Raw genomic sequence first — 6,161 nt, 5'->3', positions numbered from 1 at the left:
ATTTTAACAGCCCCTGGTGCTGTCTGTCTCTATTTACCCCAGAGTAACAGCCCCTGGTGCTGTCTGTCTGTCTATTTACCCCCAGAGTAACAGCCCCTGGTGCTGTCTGTCTCTCTATTTTGTAACAGCCCCTGTGCTGTCTGTCTGTCTATTTACCCCCAGAGTAACAGCCCCTGCTGCTGTCTGTCTCTCTATTTACCCCCAGAGTAACAGCCCCTGGTGCTGTCTGTCTCTCTATTTACCCCCAGAGTAACAGCCCCTGGTGCTGTCTGTCTCTCTATTTACCCCCAGAGTAACAGCCCCTGGTGCTGTCTGTCTCTCTATTTACCCCCAGAGTAACAGCCCCTGGTGCTGTCTGTCTCTCTATTTACCCCCAGAGTAACAGCCCCTGCTGCTGTCTGTCTCTCTATTTACCCCCAGAGTAACAGCCCCTGCTGCTGTCTGTCTCTCTATTTACCCCCAGAGTAACAGCCCCTGGTGCTGTCTGTCTCTCTATTTACCCACAGAGTAACAGCCCCTGGTGCTGTCTGTCTGTCTATTTACCCCAGAGTAACAGCCCCTGGTGCTGTCTGTCTCTCTATTTTCCCCAGAGTAACAGCCCCTGGTGCTGTCTGTCTGTCTATTTACCCCCAGAGTAACAGCCCCTGCTGCTGTCTGTCTGTCTATTTACCCCCAGAGTAACAGCCCCTGGTGCTGTCTGTCTCTCTATTTACCCCCAGAGTAACAGCCCCTGGTGCTGTCTGTCTCTCTATTTACCCCCAGAGTAACAGCCCCTGGTGCTGTCTGTCTCTCTATTTACCCCAGAGTAACAGCCCCTGGTGCTGTCTGTCTCTCTATTTACCCCCAGAGTAACAGCCCCTGCTGCTGTCTGTCTCTATTTACCCCAGAGTAACAGCCCCTGCTGCTGTCTGTCTCTCTATTTACCCCCAGAGTAACAGCCCCTGCTGCTGTCTGTCTCTCTATTTACCCCCAGAGTAACAGCCCCTGCTGCTGTCCCCAGAGTAACAGCCCCTGGTGCTGTCTGTCTCTCTATTTACCCCCAGAGTAACAGCCCCTGGTGCTGTCTGTCTCTCTATTTACCCCCAGAGTAACAGCCCCTGCTGCTGTCTGTCTCTCTATTTACCCCCAGAGTAACAGCCCCTGCTGCTGTCTGTCTCTCTATTTACCCCCAGAGTAACAGCCCCTGCTGCTGTCTGTCTCTCTATTTACCCCCAGAGTAACAGCCCCTGCTGCTGTCTGTCTCTCTATTTACCCCCAGAGTAACAGCCCCTGGTGCTGTCTGTCTGTCTATTTACCCCCAGAGTAACAGCCCCTGCTGCTGTCTGTCTCTCTATTTACCCCCAGAGTAACAGCCCCTGGTGCTGTCTGTCTCTCTATTTACCCCCAGAGTAACAGCCCCTGCTGCTGTCTGTCTCTCTATTTACCCCCAGAGTAACAGCCCCTGGTGCTGTCTGTCTCTCTATTTACCCCCAGAGTAACAGCCCCTGGTGCTGTCTGTCTCTCTATTTACCCCCAGAGTAACAGCCCCTGGTGCTGTCTGTCTGTCTATTTACCCACAGAGTAACAGCCCCTGCTGCTGTCTGTCTCTCATTCTATACTTTCAGCTTCAGAGCGTGAAACACAGACGAACGCAACATTGGGTTGCACACTGCCTGCCCTCCAAGACACATACAACACCAGGAAGCCATTTTTCTGGTTTTATTTGACTTTGTCTCCACACCCTCTCAGTGGGTCATTTAGTCCGCCTGCTGCTCCCACTACGGTCAATGTCCACCCCCGAAGGACATCCATTTAATCTGTTGTTACGGTTGTTATTATGTATATAGTATTATTCTATTTGGACCATTTTCATTGTTTTATTTAACTTGGCCACGTAGGAGGTCGGAGCTCTGGATCAGAGGATCTAGGATTGTACCCAATCCCAATTTTACCTCCCTCTCTCAATTCAATTCAATTCAATTCAATTCGCTTTATTGGCATGATGTAACAATGTACATATTGCCAAAGCTTATTTTGGATATTTACAATATAAAAAAATAAAAATGAGAATCAAAATTGTCAACGGGACAAGAGTAACAACAATAACCATGTGTCTAAATAACCAACACATTGAACAACAACAATAAGTATACAGTAGAGGACATGTGCAGGTGGATTGGTCTGTCAGACACTGTCCCTCAACTTATGGCAGACAGCAATGTAGTGCGCTGCCTACCCACAGCTCTCTGCGTCCTCCCCCAACAGGACGGGTAGCCTACTCTCATCAGAGAGGTCTTCAATGTAGTGCGCTGCCTACCCACAGCTCTCTGCGTCCTCCCCCAACAGGACGGGTAGCCTACTCTCATCAGAGAGGTCTTCAATGTAGTGCGCTGCCTACCCACAGCTCTCTGCGTCCTCCCCCAACAGGACGGGTAGCCTACTCTCATCAGAGAGGTCTTCAATGTAGTGCGCTGCCTACCCACAGCTCTCTGCGTCCTCCCCCAACAGGACGGGTAGCCTACTCTCATCAGAGAGGTCTTCAATGTAGTGCTCTGCCTACCCACAGCTCTCTGCGTCCTCCGCCAACAGGACGGGTAGCCTACTCTCATCAGAGAGGTCTTCAATGTAGTGCGCTGCCTACCCACAGCTCTCTGCGTCCTCCCCCAACAGGACGGGTAGCCTACTCTCATCAGAGAGGTCTTCAATGTAGTGCGCTGCCTACCCACAGCTCTCTGCGTCCTCCGCCAACAGGAAGGGTAGCCTATCCTCATCAGAGAGGTCTTCAATGTAGTGCGCTGCCTACCCACAGCTCTCTGCATCCTCCCCCAACAGGACGGGTAGCCTACTCTCATCAGAGAGGTCTTCAATGTAGTGCGCTGCCTACCCACAGCTCTCTGCGTCCTCCCCCAACAGGACGGGTAGCCTACTCTCATCAGAGAGGTCTTCAATGTAGTGCGCTGCCTACCCACAGCTCTCTGCGTCCTCCGCCAACAGGACGGGTAGCCTACTCTCATCAGAGAGGTCTTCAATGTAGTGCGCTGCCTACCCACAGCTCTCTGCGTCCTCCCCCAACAGGACGGGTAGCCTACTCTCATCAGAGAGGTCTTCAATGTAGTGCGCTGCCTACCCACAGCTCTCTGCGTCCTCCCCCAACAGGACGGGTAGCCTACTCTCATCAGAGAGGTCTTCAATGTAGTGCGCTGCCTACCCACAGCTCTCTGCGTCCTCCCCCAACAGGACGGGTAGCCTACTCTCATCAGAGAGGTCTTCAATGTAGTGCGCTGCCTACCCACAGCTCTCTGCGTCCTCCCCCAACAGGACGGGTAGCCTACTCTCATCAGAGAGGTCTTCAATGTAGTGCGCTGCCTACCCACAGCTCTCTGCGTCCTCCCCCAACAGGACGGGTAGCCTACTCTCATCAGAGAGGTCTTCAATGTAGTGCTCTGCCTACCCACAGCTCTCTGCGTCCTCCCCCAACAGGACGGGTAGCCTACTCTCATCAGAGAGGTCTTCAATGTAGTGCTCTGCCTACCCACAGCTCTCTGCGTCCTCCCCCAACAGGACGGGTAGCCTACTCTCATCAGAGAGGTCTTCAATGTAGTGCTCTGCCTACCCACAGCTCTCTGCGTCCTCCCCCAACAGGACGGGTAGCCTACTCTCATCAGAGAGGTCTTCAATGTAGTGCTCTGCCTACCCACAGCTCTCTGCGTCCTCCCCCAACAGGACGGGTAGCCTACTCTCATCAGAGAGGTCTTTGAAACCTTGAATTTGGTGAAATGACACTCTCTAATTGTTTTATGTTTTTGACCTGTCGTCAGGAAATGCAGCTCCGTCTCAGGTTCTGCTTTGTCAAGGTTTTTCTAAGGTTTTGATCAGTAACCATGGTCAAATATTTAGCCACAGAGTAACAGCCCCTGGTGCTGTCTGTCTCTCTATTTACCCACAGAGGTTTTGATCAGTAACCATGGTCAAATATTTAGCCACAGTGTACTGTCCATTTAGGGCCAGATAGCACTGCATTTTGATTTGTGTTTGTGTTTCCCAATAACCAATATAGTTTTGTTTTGACTGTGTTGTAATTTGGTTTATCCTGATTGATTGGATGTTCTGGTCCTGAGGCTTCAGTGTGTTAGTAGAACAGGTTTGTGAACTCAGCCCCAGGACCAGCTGGATGAGGGGACTGAGGCTTCAGTGTGTTAGTAGAACAGGTTTGTGAACTCAGCCCCAGGACCAGCTGGATGAGGGGACTGAGGCTTCAGTGTGTTAGTAGAACAGGTTAGTGAACTCAGCCCCAGGACCAGCTGGATGAGGGGACTGAGGCTTCAGTGTGTTAGTAGAACAGGTTTGTGAACTCAGCCCCAGGACCAGCTGGATGAGGGGACTGAGGCTTCAGTGTGTTAGTAGAACAGGTTAGTGAACTCAGCCCCAGGACCAGCTGGATGAGGGGACTGAGGCTTCAGTGTGTTAGTAGAACAGGTTTGTGAACTCAGCCCCAGGACCAGCTGGATGAGGGGACTGAGGCTTCAGTGTGTTAGTAGAACAGGTTAGTGAACTCAGCCCCAGGACCAGCTGGATGAGGGGACTGAGGCTTCAGTGTGTTAGTAGAACAGGTTAGTGAACTCAGGACCAGCTGGATGAGGGGACTGAGGCTTCAGTGTGTTAGTAGAACAGGTTAGTGAACTCAGGACCAGCTGGATGAGGGGACTCTTTTCTTTGCTCAGCTCTTGGCATTGCAGGGCTTGGTAATGATCTATCTATCTATCTATCTATCTATCTATCTATCTATCTATCTCTGTGTTTCTCTCTCTCTCTCTCTCTCTCTCTCTCTCTCTCTCTCTCTCTCTCTCTCTCTCTCTCTCTCTCTCTCTCTCTCTCTCTCTCTCTCTCTCTCTCTCTCTCTCTCTCTCTCTCTCTCTCTCTCTCTCTCTCTCTCCCTCCCTCTCCCTCTCCCTCTCCCTCTCCCTCTCCGGCCTCTAGGTCACTAGGCTGCGCATTAGGGCGCATAATGACAGTCACCTGGACTCATCCCCTCCCTGATTACCTTCCCTTTATATGTCACCTCCCTTTGGTTCCTTCCCCAGTCATTATTGTTCCTGTTTCATGTCGGTGCGGCTGTTCGCGTTTCTTGTTTAGTTTCATTTATTAATTAAATGTATTCACTCCCTGAACTTGCTTTCCGACTCTAAGCGTACGTCGTTACACTAGTTTTTACATTAGTGTTCTAATGATTATCTTATTTGGTTACACATGTGCTAACTTCTCGCTACTTCTATAGTCAATTATGTTGGTAATTCGTTTTTAATGTTACCAATTTGAATACATTTATTTTATGTCCAAAAAGAATGGTTTTTTCCTACATTTCGATTTCAGGTAGAATTTCACTGTAAATTTACAGCACCAGTTGCCAGCTTAATGCTGTAATTTTGCTTTACAGTACTATTTTCCTTGATGTAAATTTACAGCACCAGAGTTGCCAGCTTAATACTGTAATTTTGCTTTGTCTCTTGTAAAGCCCCTACTGTAGATACAGAGTGACTATGTCTCTTGTAAAGCCCCCTACTGTAGATACAGAGTGACTATGTCTCTTGGAAAGCCCCCTACTGTAGATACAGAGTGACTATGTCTCTTGTAAAGCCCCCTACTGTAGATACAGAGTGACTATTTCTCTTGTAAAGCCCCTACTGTAGATACAGAGTGACTTTGTCTCTTGGAAAGCCCCCTACTGTAGATACAGAGTGACTATGTATCTTGTAAAGCCCCTTACTGTAGATACAGAGTGACATAAATCTCTTGTAAAGCCCCCTACTGTAGATACAGAGTGACTATGTCTCTTGTAAAGCCCCTTACTGTAGATACAGAGTGACTATGTCTCTTGTAAAGCCCCTACTGTAGATACAGAGTGACATAAATCTCTTGTAAAGCCCCCTACTGTAGATACAGAGTGACATAAATCTCTTGTAAAGCCCCTACTGTAGATACAGAGTGACATAAATCTCTTGTAAAGCCCCTACTGTAGATACAGAGTGACATAAATCTCTTGTAAAGCCCCTACTGTAGATACAGAGTGACATAAATCTCTTGTAAAGCCCCCTACTGTAGATACAGAGTGACTATGTCTCTTGTAAAGCCCCTTACTGTAGATACAGAGTGACATAAATCTCTTGTAAAGCCCCCTACTGTAG

Source organism: Oncorhynchus keta, chromosome 18 (genome assembly GCF_023373465.1).
Source record: "Oncorhynchus keta strain PuntledgeMale-10-30-2019 chromosome 18, Oket_V2, whole genome shotgun sequence".
NCBI classification, from domain to species: domain Eukaryota; kingdom Metazoa; phylum Chordata; class Actinopteri; order Salmoniformes; family Salmonidae; genus Oncorhynchus; species Oncorhynchus keta.
Note: the sequence above shows the minus strand (reverse complement) of the source record.